This window comes from Athene noctua, chromosome 4, assembly GCF_965140245.1.
Source record: "Athene noctua chromosome 4, bAthNoc1.hap1.1, whole genome shotgun sequence".
NCBI lineage: Eukaryota > Metazoa > Chordata > Aves > Strigiformes > Strigidae > Athene > Athene noctua.
The window spans coordinates 18,675,227-18,693,480 of NC_134040.1; positions in this window are offsets into that span (position 1 = coordinate 18,675,227).

Sequence of the window (18,254 nt, forward strand, 5' to 3'; positions counted from 1 at the left end):
ATCCGGTTGAAGATAAATATTCTGTAGAATGGTTGAGTAGCCACATCAGGAGCTTCCTAAGTAAAAGATGTTGCGTATGGCAAAGCGACTGAAATATTGTTCTGCTATGTTAGTGGGCTAACTTCTCTGTTTTAACTCAGATAACTTCATTCAAGCTGTATGTGTCATAACTGATGAATGATGATGAGAGAAGCAGGATAAAAACTGATGTCTAGGTTGGTGATTTACAGCACCTTTTCTAATTCATAAGGCAGTGAAAATGATGTAGACCTCTAATAGACTTTCTAAGTATAGATTTTTCCAAGTATAACTTCAGACTTTTATGACAAGGCAGGCCAGAAGAAGGTATCAGGGAAACAGAAGCAAAAGAAATGCTGATATGAAAATCAGCATGGAAGTGGTAAACCCTTTGTCCATGTCAGATCTTTAATCACAGAAACTAACTGAGACTAACTGCACCCAGTTTTAACCATGAAGTAATGAAACTGGTACAACTACCAAATGTATTTGTAGTGGTATAGTTTCGTTTTAATTAAAAAAAAAGATAAAACAATGTTTCTGTCTTGGAACTGTCAATGTTTCTGTCCTGGAACTGTTCTGTCTTGGCGCTGACAGCCTTTGCTTGCAGATGTTGCCATCTCCAGGTATTATTAAATTCTTCATTTGTTGGGACTCTGAAGCTTGTCTTTTCTTAGTAGGCTGACCATCTGAATTTTATGGGACTTTAAGACAGATATTTTAGATTTTACAGTTTGTTTCTCCATGTTAAAATCATTATTATTGTACTGCATGTATTCTTTAAACATTATTTGTATTTTACTGCTCCTTGTTCAAAACTTTAATAAATTTCTTTTAAGCTAATTTTGAATAGATTAGTTTCTTTGAGCAGGTTCTTTAAACTTCCCTTGTCCAGCCCGGGATCAACAGAATTAGATTTCCTTCTCACAGTTCTCCAAAATTCTGTCAGGGCTTCATTTCTGTACTTCAGGCATCTGGCTGTAATGGTCAAAAATACCATCCATGAAAAAGTTGATACCAGAGCTGATTATTAGAGGCAAGATAGCTGTGTAGCTGCAGGTAGCCATGAAAGGACTTAAGGACATCTGAAATGATAATGCCCCAGAGTTGTCATTCTAACTGCATTAGAGGAGCAAACACCTACTGCCTGCTAGAGCTGGGTTGACATAAGGCAGATCTTATAACACACCCTCTATAAATAACGATGGTACCTGACATTCCCTCACACTTGCTTTTAAAAAGAATAGCACGGAGCCCTTCTTGAGAAGCTACTTCTCATTGCTGCTCTAACATTGCAAAGCTCAAACAGGGGCTCTCAACATAGCTCTCTGGGACAAATTCTGCCCCTGGATATGTGTATCTGACTCAAATTGAGGTCAGCAATTTTTGAGTCTTAAAAGTAGATAGTGAAGGAATGTCTTATGTATCCTGAATTGAATCATCTCATAAAAAATAAATGAACGAAATCATCATCCAAGCACATTAAAATCTCCTCTTGAGGAGTACTGGGACAAGTAGAAGTCCAACTTGCCAGCAAGTAATTGATCAGGAAAGCTTTGTTGTTGTTGTTGTTTTCATTTGGTATCAGCACATAACTATTGGATGAACATTTTCCAAATATAAGTACCAATTCATGGTATTAAAAAACATTGGATAAAATATATTATTTTGTATTTTAATAAATAGGTGGGACACACAATGCAGTGCTGTTCAGTCTTAAATACTCCAACCATTAAAAATTAACCTAAAATCTGAAATCCTTATTTACTCAGAAAAAAAAAAAAAGAAAACTACTCCTGTAAAAACTTGGTCTTTAATTGCTTCACAGGAAGAATAATGGGAATTTTTTTTCTAGCAAATTCATACAGAGCAGACAGAATTTTGGCTTTAAAACTATATTTATGGTAATAAAAATAGATTTTTCTTAAAAGCAAGTAGACAGCGCAAGTCATTAGGCACTTTTCTTATGCCTGTCTCACACACAGATAAAGCTGTATGTGCATGGGTTAATAAAATCTAGCTTTTTGAACTTTTAACTTAGTGTTCTATATCAGTCAAAGGACGTATACAGGAGGAAGGTATTCCTATCTCTCTGGTTCTTCACATATTGCAGTGTGTTTCTCATATATCCAAATGAAAGTCTTTTATTAAATGAAGTATTCCTTTTTTTTTCATAAATGTGGCAAGTGTTTTCATATCTAGGTAAGTTTATTTGTTTAAATAGCTCCTACATACAGATGAATGATTTGAAAGGAAATAGGAAAGCTTGCATGATGGGATATGGTTGCTGAGTGATGTCTGTGGGGACTGCTTAGTGTTGATAAATAACCAAGGAATTTGTCTATCAACATTTTGCATAAATGTCAGTCATGGAACTTGTGGTTGGGTTGAGGCAGCCCCGAATGACAATCTATTTCTCATTTATGTACCAGTCTTAAAAGGGAAGAATAGGGAAACAGAGAACTTACCTCAGAGCAACATACATTTTTTTAATGTGGGTGTCCTCCAGAGAGTCTTCTCCAATTGCTTCCTGTGAGACTTCAGAATCCAAATAAAACCCAGACCAACTCATGCCTTTGGCAGGTTAGCAAAGTAATACGAATGTGTGCCGTGCCTTAAATATTACATTTCAAAGAGTCCTTTACATTAAGTCTGATATCAGATTTGTCAAGTCTATAGGCTCTTAAAAATGAAACTGTCATTTCACATGTGAGAGGAAGCTAGACAAAAAAAAAATACACTAATAGACTTTTTAAAGTTTCATACTTATTAAGACAATTAACAAATTATATGTAAGAATCTGAAACTCGCAGATAGAGCTGGAGCAGTAATAAGAAACAAATACTATAGGGATGGAACAGATATTTTGACAGACTGTTTCTCCTTGTATTTATATAAAAATAGGTCTTTTTATATTAGAGGAATGTGAATCAGCTCACCCAGAAAGGACACAGTGTAGTTCTGTTATCCACCCAGGACACTGAGTCCACTCTGCATTAGCTCTGCCTCCAAAGCAGATAGGAGCATGCATACAATGTTCACAAACAGGCCCCAGTGAGTTGATAAAGCACAGCCTGGTATTATTTCAGATTAGGAGGGCCCAGAGAATTTCTTCAATATTCAACTTTTCTCTAATTAGTCAACCTAAAATAGCCTGAGATTGGTATGCATAATAGCTATCACAACATCTTCACAGCACCAAACAACCTCTTGTTTTTATGATCCCTGGTAAGTGATACATATGGGCTTATCTCTTCTCACTTTGAAAATGCTGTAAAGCAGGGATAACTTGAGGTTGCTCTTCGTTTACACAAATATAAATGAGAAAAGAACCAGGACCAAAGGTCTTACAAGTATTGTCTACCAGACTGCAAAGCTACAAAAGGCAACATCACAGAAAATGGCATCTGCTGGGCCTGAGAAGTTTGAGGAAGCTGGGCTAGAATTCCTTCTTTCATAATTTCCCGTTATGAAAAGGATTTTAAATTCTAAATGCCCCAAGACTCATCTTTTCTACGTGAGCCCCAGCATTTGCAAACCCACAGAACATTATCTGTGACAGTTTGAATCTAATTGTCTTCCTGCTACATAAAACTGCACAAACTGCAAAATAGATGATGATAACTTTTGTGGCTTAGATAGTATTTTTTTTTACATTTATATATCCTACAATCCCAATACAAATCGAGTAAGTTACAGCTATCCTGTGTGTTAAATAGGGATGGAGGATAAGAGCAGAGAAGGTGACTACAGAAAATCTAAATACTGCAAAAAATGGTAGTAATCTTCTATTACAGGGCATATTCCCTGTTGAGACGATGACACTTAGTGCCTTACTCGATGTATAGTAGGATGACCTTTGCTTTACTAACTTTAGTAGAACTTCAGGGAGCTCTGACACTGACAAAGATAGGATATTTATGTAGAAGGGTTCCTGAAAAATCACAGTTAAAGAATTTAATATATTAATTCATTGTGGACATCTTAAAAAATACTTTTATTTTTTTAATGTAAGACTTCAAACTGCAATGAAGACTTCAGAACTGTATTTTTTATTAATGTAGAGCTATGGTGGAATTGATGGTGACAGTACTCACAATACAGACTCAGATATACTAACTCAATATAGAAAAAAAATTATGCTTTGTTGCTTTTCTCTGAACTTCTACAGGTGCTTTATTTTTATTTTTTATTCCAGCTTCTGTAATTCTCAGCATCCCTAAACCCCTGTTGTTTCATTGATTGTGATGGAACTAGCGAATTTAATAGAATTATGATATCTACTGAAAACTTTGTATTTCATATGCATTAACTGAAGAAAGACCTTGGATAAGATAAACAGTGTTCAGCAATAGTAGTGACTCCTTGTGGTCTTATCAATACTTACCCTGAAGTCAAACACCTAAAAAAGGTCAACATGTGCACAAACATGTACACTTCAGTTTGGTGTGCATATTTTAGTCTGGGGAAATAGTCTGTGGAGTAATCTGAAGCTTTAGGGAACAAAGCAAAAATACAGAATTAGTCAATTACAATGGCAAGGAGATTAATTCCTTAGGGTTCAATGCAAAAAAACCCAAAACAAAACAAAGTTTCATCTGGCTTCAATACCATAGAAAATAAGACACTAGCTTTAGGAGGTGTGCATAGGACCAAGTTTTTACTGAGACTGAAGTGTTTATCTTTTAAGTGGCAATGCTCTTCTTAATGTATTTTTTAATATCTCTATTAATTTTAGTTGATTAAGATAAGCCCTGAGCCTGAAAATACTGAAAATGCTTCACCTTGTTCTCTACTCAACAGTGTTAACATACTCAGTACTTTTCTATATTCTTGTCTCTCCTGAAACTCAAACATCAAAGATGAAACAGGAAACCTGTGGAAAAGACACTTCTTTTTAATGAAGTTTATTTTTAGGTTTGTTACTTTTAAAAATACTGGGTCCTTCAGCTGTAGCCAAAAAACCTCCTAAAGAAATGGCAAATCATATCTCTATGGAATTTAAAAACAACTCCTTGATATCTGTGGCAGACTAATTATACACACACACACACAAATATATATATATATATTTTACTATTTCATGTCATATACACTTTCTCTCCCATTCTTCGTGTAATATATCACTATGTTTGATTCTAGATGCATTCTCCACTCTTCTTTCCCATCATCTCAGTGGAAAATTGGTGATGGAAGGAATTATAATTTTTTAAAACATTCCACCAATGATTAAACATGTCAGCTAAGATACTTCATTAAAAATAGATTGCTATTTTAATTTTATTTGCTTACTTTCAGTTATTTTTAAAAAATCAGGTTTGGTTGGGGTTTTTTTTTAATATTTCTCCCTAGACACTGCATTGTACAAATATGTATTGCCTCTAGTTTGTATCCATTTTAGTTATTTGGAAAAAAGCCATTCTAAACTAAGAAAAAAAATTATGTTCTGATCTGAAACTACACAATGTTGTTATTCCACTTGGCATATTTAATATCAAGAATCAAAAAGCCAATGGAATGTAACTGGTAACAGCTAGTTAACAAATGTAACTCTGGTGAATTATTACATTTAGAGAGCTCTTATTGTATTACTTAACCTTGCAGTGAACTAGAAAATGAATGTCGTCATTCTAAACTGGTTTAACTGGAAAATATGTTTTATACAGATGTGTCTAATGTAGTTTTCTGACAGAAGAATTGGATAGAAACCTTAACAATTATACAAATGCAGTTTTAAATTAGAGTAATAGTTTAAAATCTGTTCTTTCTGCTTTTTTTTTTCATTTTTAGGTTATCATCCCTTATTCATAATTTTAAAAGCTTTTATTTAAATATTTCTTCTCTCCAAAGTCTTATCTTATTGTAGATTTTTAAAATAATTTTATTCAGAATTGGAGAAATTTTTTTAATCTCTGTACTGATTCATTGAGCACTTCTTTTTTTTTTTTTTTTTTTTTAATAAAGCCCTGATTTTCTCCTTTTCCCATTGAAATCAAACAGAAAATGTCTTTGATTTCCACACGACAATACCCAGTACTCGAGCTGTGTCTACCTGTTCCCTCAGATGTTGTACCTGTGAAGTGTCCTGGGCTGAACTACCTCAGCTTTGTCCCCACTTCAAAACCTTGGAGCACCACTGGAGACATTTGCTTTCATTTGTCATTCAGCAGAAATGAGGTTTCTTTTTGAAGACATCTAGCCCATAAATTTCACATAAATTTTCACCTGATATGACCTGTAACACTGGCACCATGTGGGGCTTGTCTGCACCACACACTACTCATGACCCTCTGTAAGGACCAATAAGGAGAGGATGCTTTGTGAGGTGCAGCTGGGGTCCCCTGGAGGCCTATGCAGCACTGCTACAGCAGCAATTATTGATATTACTATACTGAGTAAAAATACATGGACATTCATTTAAATTACTATTATTTTAAAAATTCAGTTATGATCCTCAAACATTCCTTTACCTGATCCTTTACCTCTCTCCACCCAGTGGTGCGTTCCCAATCTACGAGTACTCTGTCATGTGGTGTCCTCCATGGCAGTCTGAATGGGGTGTCTGTGGTGAGGAGCTGGTAGTGGGTGGGCTGCAGGGGTGGCCTCTGTGAAAAGAGACCAGGGGCTGCCCTGTACCAAACACAACCTGTTCCAGACAGATCTGCAAGGGACCCACTACAGTCAAAATATTTAAGAAAGTGCAAAAAACACCAGACAGAGAGAGGAGGAGGAAAAAGATTGAGAAACAACAGCACGAAGCCCCAAGATGAGGGGAGAGAAGGAGGCATTCCAGGACTGGTGCAGATAATTCCCTGCAGCCCATGGAGAGGACCACTCCAGAGTAGTTATCCATACTGTGGCCCATGGAGGACCCCAACCAGAGCAGGTGGATGTTTCCTGAAGGAGCTGCAGCCCATGGTGAGTCTATACTCGAGCATTTTAAAAGTGTGAGGAAGAAGAAGCTGCAGAGAACTGCTGTATAGTGACCATAGCCGCCCATTCTCCCTGCACTTCTTGGGGCAGGATGGAGAAACCTGGAGTGAAGATGAGTCTGGGAGAGAGGGGAGGAAAGTTCTTGTTTTAATGTTTGTCTTCATTTCTCACTATCCAAATCTATTTTAAGTCACAATAAATGGAATTAATTTTCCCAAAGCAAAGCCTCTTTTGTCCACAATAGTAACCAGTAAGCAGTCTCCCTGTCTTTATTTATCTCAATTCAAGAGCTTTCTCACCCTATTTTCTTCTCCTCTCTGCTTAAAAGGAAGAGGGAGGAAGGGAGCGGCTGGGTGGGCATCTGGTTGTTTGACAAGGCTAACCCACCGCACAGTCCCAAGTTTAAATTAGCTGTCCAGACTACTTGGGAACCAGGAATTGGGGCAACCCAGATTTGTGGTGTTTTTTTGTTTGAATTTTTCATTTGGCTTGGTTTTTGATTAGACTTTTGATGACTTTCTGAGAAGGATCCTAATAATGCCAATAGATGAGCCTGGTGGATAATCTTCATTCAACCCAGACTGCAGTTGAGTATAGGAGTTTGCCCAAGAATCAGGATGCTTCTAGGTGTATTCTGTAAGCACCAGCATAGACAGAGTGCTAGAGCTGGCCTTGGAGATGGATGGATCAAGGCAGACATTGAGAGATGCTAACTTCAAGAAGGAGTCAAGGGATTGTAGAGACCAAAAGCAAAGCAGCTTCCACAGTATTATCTGAAGTTTTCTGAAAGCAGGCTGAAGCAATGTTCTTCTCATTTCATTTTAGGTGCCAAGAACAAACTCATTAATTTTTTCATTCTTCTATATTAAGGACTATCTGAACCATGATGACTGGACAAGCGTAAGGTAAAGGACTTTCAGAAGAGATAACTGCTGGCTTGTAGTCAGCAATATTTAATATGTATTTTTGCCAATAGCTTCAATAGTTCAGGACAAGAATATGGTTTGAGAGACTGAAATGTCCTATGACTGTCTCAAAGCTTGCTTGTGTCTGTGCAAACCTCCAAGAGAAGCTGCTGCGGCCTTGTGAACTGGTCTGGGAGATGCTGCCCAGAGAAGCGGGAGTGTATTGCAGGATGCACCCCCCAGTTCTTTGCGGTTGCATTGTCTGGACTCTTTAGACAAGCCTCAAAGGGGCAGAGTGTACTGACTTGGCCCCATCCTGTAGCCATTTGTGTCTCTATTGTGTAGGCCAGACCCCATGTCTGCATTGCTAATTAACTGATGAGAGGCAAACCTTCCTGCCCTGAAGCCGGATGCAAAAAAATCTGTGGGACCAGAGAAAAAAAACCTAAAGGTGGGCAAATATGCTAATCAGCAGATACAACGACCTTAAAGAGGCAGCAGGAAATTTTGGTCAGTGTGAATCCACCACCAAAGAACTGAAGACTGAGGACCAACAGGACACTGCTGGATCCATGGTGGTGACTACTCTTGCAGCCATATCCCGCATTCTTGTTTTATTCCTGTCTTTTCCTTCCTTTCTGCCCTATTACTACCCCTCTTCACTTTTTTAATAATAAAAATCTGGTTTGGGTATACGGCATTTGACCTCATTTGTGTCTTAAACTTTCTCTTGGGATCTTATCGAAACCTCCCCTGACATTGGATCAGGACAGATGGGAGAAAGACATAAAAGTGAGAAGAGCTCAGTTGTGGACAGATTAAACCTGAACTAATCTCAGCAAGCTCCTGAGGAATAAGACAGTACTTTATGTAACTGTATTTCTGAGGGATTTTTTGACCCATTTGTCTTGGTGATGTGTGACTGAGACTGTGCATTAATTTGAAAGCTGCATAAGCTGAAACATGGTCTAGCTCACCATAAGAGTGACACAGTGACAAATACATTTGTGAATCTTCTGCTAGATATGATTTCCCTTCTTTCTGGCTAATCTCTGCACATATGACAGAGAGAACCTGTGACAGAGCCAAACTTCTGGGTAGGCTTACCTGCTGCTTGAGGATATTATTGGTAAACCAATCCAAAGGTAAATAAAGTTTTGTTTCATTAGGCTCATTAGACACTTCTGACATAAATACCAACTGTCATACAACAGTGACTATGAGAAGAAAGAGGCATTCTCAAAGTAAATATAGTACCAAGCTTATCAAACTGCAAATTGCCAGATTTCCAACAACTCAGGCTGAGTCCCTGAGAAGTCACAGAATCACAGAATCATGTAATCACCTAGGTTGGAAAAGACCTTGAATATCATCTAGTCCAACCAGTAACCTAACATTGACAGTTCCCAACTACACCATATCCCTAAGGGCTATGTCAACTCTACTCTTAAATGCCACCAGGGATGGGGACTCCACCATTGCCTCCCTGGGCAGCCCATTCCAATGCCTAACAACCCCCTCTGTAAAGAAATGCTTCCTAATATCCAGTCTAAACCTTCCCTGGCGCAGCTTGAGGCCTTTACCTCTTGTTCTGTCACTTATTACTTGGTTGACGATCCCCAGCTCTCTGCACCCTCCTTTCAGGTAGCTGTAGAGAGCGATGAGGTCTCCCCTCAGCCTCCTCTTCTCCAGACTAAACACCCCCAGTTCCCTCAGCCGCTCCTCGTACGACCTGTGCTCCAGACCCTGCACCAGCTTCGTTGCCCTTCTCTGGACACGCTCGAGTCATTCAATGTCTTTTTTGTAGTGAGAGGCCCAAAACTGAACTGGGCCGCCAACTGAATTTAACTCCGTTCACCACAACTCTTTGGGCACGAACATCCAGACAGTTTTTTACCCAGCAAAGCGTGTGCCCATCCAAGCTGTGAGCAGCCAGTTTTGCCAGGAGAACATGGTGGGAAACGGTGTCAAAGGCCTTACTAAAGTCAAGGTAAACAACATCCTCAGCCTTTCCCTCATCCAATAAGCAGGTCGCCATGTCATAGAAGGAGATCAGGTTTGTCAAGCAGGACCTGCCTTTCATAAACCCATGCTGACTGGGCCTGATGGCATGTCTGTGACACTCACATATACCACCAAGGGCTTGTCAAGGATTGAGTGCATTCAGGGTTTTTAGCACCCCAACTAAAAACAACCAGGGCTATTTCATGGTGCCCTGGAAGAACGATACTATTGTACATCGTCCCATTGACAATGTGGATGAAGCAATGATAGAAAAGAAGTGTCAAGAGTGATCTTCAGCACCTCCCTTGCAGACCAGGCCAGATTCTCCTGAAATCAGATGGAGCACTTCCAGTTGTTTCAGATGTAAAGCATCAAGCACTAATTTAACTTTTGTTACTCAAGAAAGCTAGGAAGTATTAAATCAGAACTGTTCAGATATACATGATGTTGTCCTGACAGTTTAGGTGTTGCTGACAGAGGACTATCTATAAGTAAACATGTGGATATGGGGATCTTGTTTCTTGAAAAGAAAAGCACAGTAGCCCAAATGATTGCATTTAAATGACTTCAGGAGTAGAAGTGTCCATTAGCTCAGCCATAGATCTGATATTTGTCTACCTCCAAACTTCTGCCAAATTACATACTTTATGAACATGAAGTGGAAAGAAGGACCTTATTACTTCCCTTTCCTGTTTATTCTCCTGGCACCTTGGAATCCCATCTACCCCAGTTCTGCCCTGAAGACAATTTTCCCATGCACTTGTTACATTAACTTTTTCAAATATTTAAATAACTTTATATTTCCTTTTTGAAAAACAAATTGTATTTTCTGATCCATTTCTGTTGATGTTGCCCAGAATATCCAGCCCTTGAATTCATACTTAACTCCTATCAATCCCTAAGACTCTCAGAATGATAGTGAATGCACTTGTAACTTTGTTTTTCAATTATCTTTTAGCTATATGTCCTGGTTACGGCCAGGATAAAGTTAACTTTCCTTGGGCTGAGAGGGAGCACAGCTAGAGGGCCGGCCTGGATCAATCATTGGAGCATTCCATATCAATTATCTTTTGGTGCATTTTCATTACGTTTCAGGTGCTATAGCATCAGTCCACCTATTTACCTATGGGGAATATTCTATACTGGCTGATAACAGTGTACCTGTAGGATATATTGGGATAGCAAAGTCAATACCAGAGTCATGTTCACTTGCTTTTGGTGAGCACTGATTTTTAAATATTACAGTATTATTTAATAGACGAAAGTGTCCTATGGTCAATACAAGGATGCTTTGATCTTAATCACTGATCCATTTTTTATAAATATGCAGATTTTTCAGCTGTCTAGTAGCAATGATAATGGGAAACTGCACATTGGGGGGTTTTTTCTATGGCAAAAGGGGAATAATATAATTTCGTATGCCTTAAAAGCCTGATAAAACTCCAGAGGGGTTATAGTCACATCACAAAAATATATTAATGCGTTCTTGAAAAAGTAATAAAATATATGGTTATAGATACTATTTGCTATGAACATGTCTTATAGTGCCCCAAATCCTACAGTAATAAATTGATTAGGAATTAGTTTGCTTCCATAACTAAGAAATCACATCAAAGGCTCTAATGACACTGTAAAGGAGATGAGCTCCATTACAGGTAATACAGTTACAGTGAAATATTTAGGCCTAACAATGTTTTAGATAAAACAAATCAGCCTGCAGGTACAAAACAAGTAACTGAAGTTAGTTAGAAAACAAATTCGTAAGAGGCCTAATGTTGGAGGTTACCAGAGGAGATGTTTACTGTCAAATGCATGTACTTGGATGGAATTACCTGCAGTGAGGGGACAGGAGGAGTCTTGGTGGTAAAATGCCAGAGGAAATAACAAGGGATGGGTCTTGTGTTTTATAGACAAACATTGTATTCATTCAGGCTTTGAAGTTAACAGAAAGGCTTACTCCAACTCTGTTTAATACCTGAACTGAAGTACTTTTATATGGCTTTAAAATAGGATGCATAACCTGCAAACAGGTGGAAAAAATTTTTGCTCAAAGAAAACTGAGATGGTATCAAATTCTGAAAATAAAACAAGGGTAAAACTGCAAAAGCGCAATTGCGAAACTTTCAGGCATGGAAACTACCAGCTCTTGCTTAACAACTGTGGCCACTAAACTGATGTCCTGACTCCATACAGAGAAAAGGAAGAGACAGGAAGCACCTATAATCCCTTAATCTCATCAATAGAATTCAATTTTTTGATTTTTTCCTAACCACTTGGCATTTTTTCCTAATCTCTGTTTCCACTGGTGACTAGCTCTCTTATCATCAAAGGCTATGTTCTCCCTCTTCTTTTCTCAGTTTTTTATGCCTTTCCCAACCCCCTTCTCACTTCAATTCTGATCACTTAACATTTATATGCTTTTCTCTCCCTGAAAACTATAATCAAAGCATTCCATTTATAGAAAGATTTTCACATTGTCAGTGCCATTGGCTGGCCATAATCCCGGCCATTTTGTTGTTTTAATCCATGTATTTTGTTGGGTTTATCCCTTGTTTCAGTCTCATTCTTTGCACATATTTTCTTTTTTTCCAATATAATGCTTACTTTTTTTTTTTTTTAGGAATTCTTTATAATGTTTCACCTGAAAATAACACTTAAACAATAGTGAATATGATGTGAAAATTTGACTTCCAGACTATTTAGATCAAAAAATCAATAGCAAATTTCAATTTTTCTAAATTTTTTTAATTGGGAAAGAAAGTAGAGGAAGGTTTGTGCAAAAGAAAATCAGGGTTCAAATTCTGTCAGATATCAAGGCTTGAAAAAAATTTATCATCCAGTTTGACATAATCTTTGCTTGACAAGAACTGGAAGATTATTATTTTTTTAATTAATTAATGCTTTAAGTGTATGCTTTTTAGATGAAAAATCTTCAGCTTGTTTTTTTAAAATATGTGGCAAAGATGCACATACATAAGCTGTTCCAATTCTTAATTGCTATAAAAAATACAGTGTTTTTTTTCCAGTCTAAACATGTCTATTTTAAACTCTTAGGCATAGGAGGTTTTTATGCGTTTATCTGATAAAGAACACTCTAATCAAATTCTCTTCCCCATTAGATATTTTTACATTGTTATCAGCCCACCTTATAAACTTGTCTTAGATAAACTTCAGCTCCTTTATTAGTCTTTTGTTAAGAAAGGATTCTCCAGTCTCTTTTTCTCCTAATTTTTCCCTTGCAAAGCTTCTCATTTTTCCATTAGCACTTTAGCCACTCATATTAATATTTAAACTCTTAAATAAATTAATTGATTTTTCAATATCTTTTAGAGGTCAATAGAAAGTGTTGGTTTCTTGAACAAGGTCAGGCCAGGTATTGTCAATAAGTTTGGGCTTACGAATTTAACCTGATTCACCTGTTTTGGAGAGACAAGTTCTAGCTGCGTATCACACCTACATGTTCTCTTGTGGTTTCACGTGATTTGCATGGGGGTAATTAAGATATTTTTTTAAAAAAGCAAACTCTTGCCATTGATCTCATCTCATTATAATGTTAATATTTAATTTATACAGACTCTTATCTCTTCTGTTTCACTGGTCTTGCCTCATTACTTTCAGTATTTCTAATGAGGAAATAACAGCTCCTAAATTACTTCTACAAAATAGAAGAGAAATGGATATTAAATACTTTTTTTCCCAAGGTTGTTATTTCACATCTAACTCACACAAAATGCAACATTCCAGTTCTAACCCTAGCAGTGTCCTCTGGGTCTTCTTTGTTGATTCTGTTACCTGGATTAGGCCAAGCTTGGTTTCTTTCAGTGTCATTTTGTATTTAGAAGATAATTCTTGCAACATCAGGGCAATCTTGGAAAAAAAAAAAAAACAAACAAAACAAAAAACCAAACCCCAAAATTTCATATCTCTTCTCACACTGGACAGCTCCTAAAATTTGTGATGAATACACTAAATTTTAATTCTTTCCATTGAGATCTATAATGGTAGATATTAGTTAATCTATCTATTATCTACCCAGTTCTTAAAATATTATACTAAATATCAGCAAATTTGCTATAAGTAAGAGAGAGAGAAAAAATTATATACAGACACAGCAACAAAAATGAAGAACGAATTAGAGGACTATTGCAACAACTCACTAATAGATTATGGAGGAATGAATGTTAATGATCTCTTATACGTCATTACAATTGTTTTTATGGAGCACTTTTCATTGAATATGTTATTAATGTATTCAGTGCAAATGGCCCAAATAGAATTTCTATCTACATATACATATCCAAAGGACAGATGGCTGGTTATAAAATACTGTGGTTGGATTGCTTTGTTACATTGACCCAAGATGACAAAGTGCCTATTAAAATTTGACATAACTTAAAATAGTTTCCAGGCTGCTCTGGTTTAGACTGGGGAAATTAAATGGTTCCAGGGCCTCTAGAATCAGGAAGGAAAAAGTAACTTAAAAGCCATTTCTGCCCTAATTCTCAATCCTTCATCTGATAGAGACTGATCAGAGTCAGAGATGGTAACCTTGCCCTGAAGGCTCCAAGCTCATGGCATGACTATTCATATCTGCATACAGCTGGAATTCTCAGACACTGAATGCTGTGTAGGAGAACCACCAGTTCAGAAATACCTTTGTATCTTTTCTTCCTTCTGTGAGCTCTCCTCTCACACTGATATTCACAGATATCTTCCTTTCTTTCAATGATTTCAGTTATAAAATCATTTCTGAAAATGCTTTCACCATAAAAGGAGAAAGAAAAACCGTCTGGAATGCAAGTCATCTTCACTCACTTATTCACATCTCATGTATTTTTTGTTGTTTGTTTTTAAGGCCACTGGATCAGTTCTACTGTTAATATTCTTTTATCAAATATTAAGAAGAAAAATCTGTAGATAGAAAGACTGTCTAACACATTATAGCACCAACATAAGGTCACTGTAGTAATGAACAGCATAAGCAATTTTTCATTTTAGTTGGGGTTGAAGTGTGACAAAAATTTCTTTCTTCTGTATATTGTACTTCATTAATGACTAACATTTCTCTATGTATATTCCAGTGAAAATTTCTAGAAATAAAAGAGCTGATGAGAAATATCCACTCATATTTTCTAGTCTTCCCAAATTTGATTACTCCAACTGAAGCACAGGAAAGGATCCTTCTTCTCTTTGAACTGCCTCTTTAATGATTAAGCAAATGAAGTCATTAATGAACAGCATTTCTACTAAATTATTCAAAGCATGATTTCACATTAGCTGGTCAAAAACCCCAGAAAATTAGAATGAGTACAGAGAACAAAATTTGATTAGCCATTTCTACTTATCCCAAAGCAAAGTTTTAAAATATCAACCCTCTATTCTTAAAACAAAATAAGCTGCAAGACATCACATATCATTTTCCAAAATTAAGTGCAACATGTGAAAACTAAGGTAAAGCTAGGCAACATCTGCCATGTCCAGCACTGTGCAGCGTAGACTACTGAATTCCGCACAGCAAAATCATACTATGCATCCTACATATATTTGAAACCAAGATATGCTTTCATCTTGGGAATGAAGAATGGATTCTTGGAGAAATACTCTCTCTCTGGGGAAGGTGTTCCTAGAAGCTGGCCATAGTAACGTAAGACATGTTAAGATAATTCTAATTCAGAAGGGTGCTTAAGACCAAAATTAATTAGATAAGAAATTAAATGAAGATTCCTAAATTTGTACCTCTCATTCATGTATCTTATATGAAATGCTATGGATAATGGAAACAATTCTTTCTGTCTCAAGAAATGCTAGACCGCTTTCAGGGTAGGGCCACTTCATATCATATGAATGTTTTCGTATCATAACTTTCTGACACAGTTCTTTGGGTTTACCATCTCTTGTTTTAGGCTTAAATGGGTCAATGAAGTGGCTGTCTAGATGATACAATTACTTCATTCCTTGTACCATGGAATCCTATCTGTAGCATACCATCTATAAAAAATAAGTACTAATAAATTATGAATCAGAAGAGTAGTTAATGAATTCTCTCCAAAGTGAGACAAATATCATGAGAATATCTGATAAAACTGTTAGAGTATGAGATAATTTTTTATTGCTTTCTTTTTTATTGCTCTCTTACTAACGTTTCATTTTTTTTCTTTGTACTCAAACACAGTTGAATCAGTTGGCTTTTTAAGAATACATATGTAACATAACTCTTTCTTTCTGGACTTCCTTTAAATATTCATCCAAGTATCTTTCTGATGAACTTAACATGGATTTGCTGTTTTCTTTGCTTTATCCATGCTGTTAAAATTGTAAGCAAATTCTTGACAGAGCGGATATAGGATAAAGAAAATGACATCTCTAGAAATAGCTTTATTTTCAAATATAACAATGCATTTAAATAATGAAGCACAGATTAAATTCCCCCTTTTTCTACTTTTTACTTTCTTCTCTCTTTAGAGTAAAAATGTCAAAATTCTTCTTTTAACAGATCAGAATCTCATTACAATAGATTGCTGAGATAACTGCACCTATCTAGAACATATTTCAGGGGCACAAAGGTCACTGGTGTTATATCATGTATGCTATTCCATCTATACACAAAAAAGACTTTGAGAAACTGATTCCATAGTTCAGGATTCTGAAGGGATTACTATTAGAAGTGCTTGTGGTTGTAAGAGAGTTCAGCACTAACCACATTCACTGCATGATTTGCAGCCTTCTCCCTGTGTGCCAGAGTTCCCAATTTCCCATTTACTAAACCTTCAGCAATTTTGTCTGTTCTTGCTAGAAGCTTGTTTCCTCTGTTTCCCTCTGCCAATTTCTATCATCTCTCATGTTCTCCCTCACATCCCTGTTCCATCAATGCATCATACAAATGCCTATGACATTGTGCTTTTCTCATCCAGATCTTAGAGTTACCCACATCTGGATTCCCTACACTCCTCTCTTTTTACCTGTATCTCCATTCCTTGCTTTCCTTTGATATCTTCTTACCATCTTTTCCTAGTAATAAATAATTCAGGGACTGAAGATCTGTAAAGTGTTTGGGATAATGAATTGCAGTATCAGGTACAATGCTGTTAAACAACTGAACATCTACAATTAACAATTGATTAGCTGACAATTATGCACGTAAGTGAAACAGATGGCTGTGATAATCATGTGCAAGACCTGAATGTTCCTAATTTCTTTTCCATTTCTGTTTACATCAAAATTGACTAGATTTTTCCTCCAATGTCTAGAACATCCCCTACAGCTTTAAAATTTGTTAGATAGTTCACAGAATGCACCGCACTACATCAAGATAAAAAAGAGAAATAATATCGAGCTGAACCTCGCCTCACTTTGCTCTACCAGACTGTACAGGTAATAAAACTGAGGGTGAAAAGCCATATGTAAATATTTTGATAATATTTTGCCCTACAACTTGAGAAGAGTTAGGCAGCTGCTTCATCTCAGATCAATGAGCATTGCATGTGTCTTTATGAAAGATTAAATTAATGTATGTATCTACCCTGGCATCTGTCCCTGCTTCTGCTGAAGTCAGTGAAGAAACTTCTGCCAAGTTCTGGGGAAGCACGCTCGAGCCCTTAATATTATCCACTGTAGTAATTGTTATTCACGGTTCTGTATTGATTAACCTGTCTCTAAAAAAAATGAGAGAACAAAGCACTGAAATAATAGTTTTAAATGGAAAATTGCTGATCCTAGATTCTGAAATGTGTATATACTGTTGACCAAATCCTGCCAGTAGCTTATGCTAAGTATTAAAATCACAGCCTGAATATATTTATTTTTTAAGAACATAGTTAATTTCATTACATCTAAACGTGACAGGCACAATAGTTCAGAAAATAGTTATCTGACTACTGATATATTAGCATGATTCAAATAGTTGTTAATCTAAGAAAGTGAATTAATAATGTCTCCTTTTGTAACAATGTTGCTGTGCTGGTTGACAGAGCCTTTCAAGAAAACCTTTTCCCACTGAGTCAAGCCAGTAACTCTGTTATACTGTGTTATAGGTCAGATTGGCTTCTTTAGTTCATTTCTATTGTGCAACTAGCAAGGAAGGCAGGTGATGAAAAAAATCTTTTGAAGAATAATGGAAGGAAATAACTATGAAAGGCACCTCAATTCCAGATCTTCTCTTTTTTCAAATAATTTCTCGTAACAAAGGGTCCTAGTCCTGACTGTGAAACAGCAGCATGCAACATCCACTTTTCTTTTAAAATCAGCTTTTATAGAAAAAAATGCAATAAAGCAAACGTTCCTTATGTCTGTTTAATGACCTATAACTCAAAAAGCTGTTGAAATTATTATGTTGAAAACTTTTTTTAGGCAGATTTTCTTCCAGACTTGCAAAACTACATTTTAGATCTGAATTTC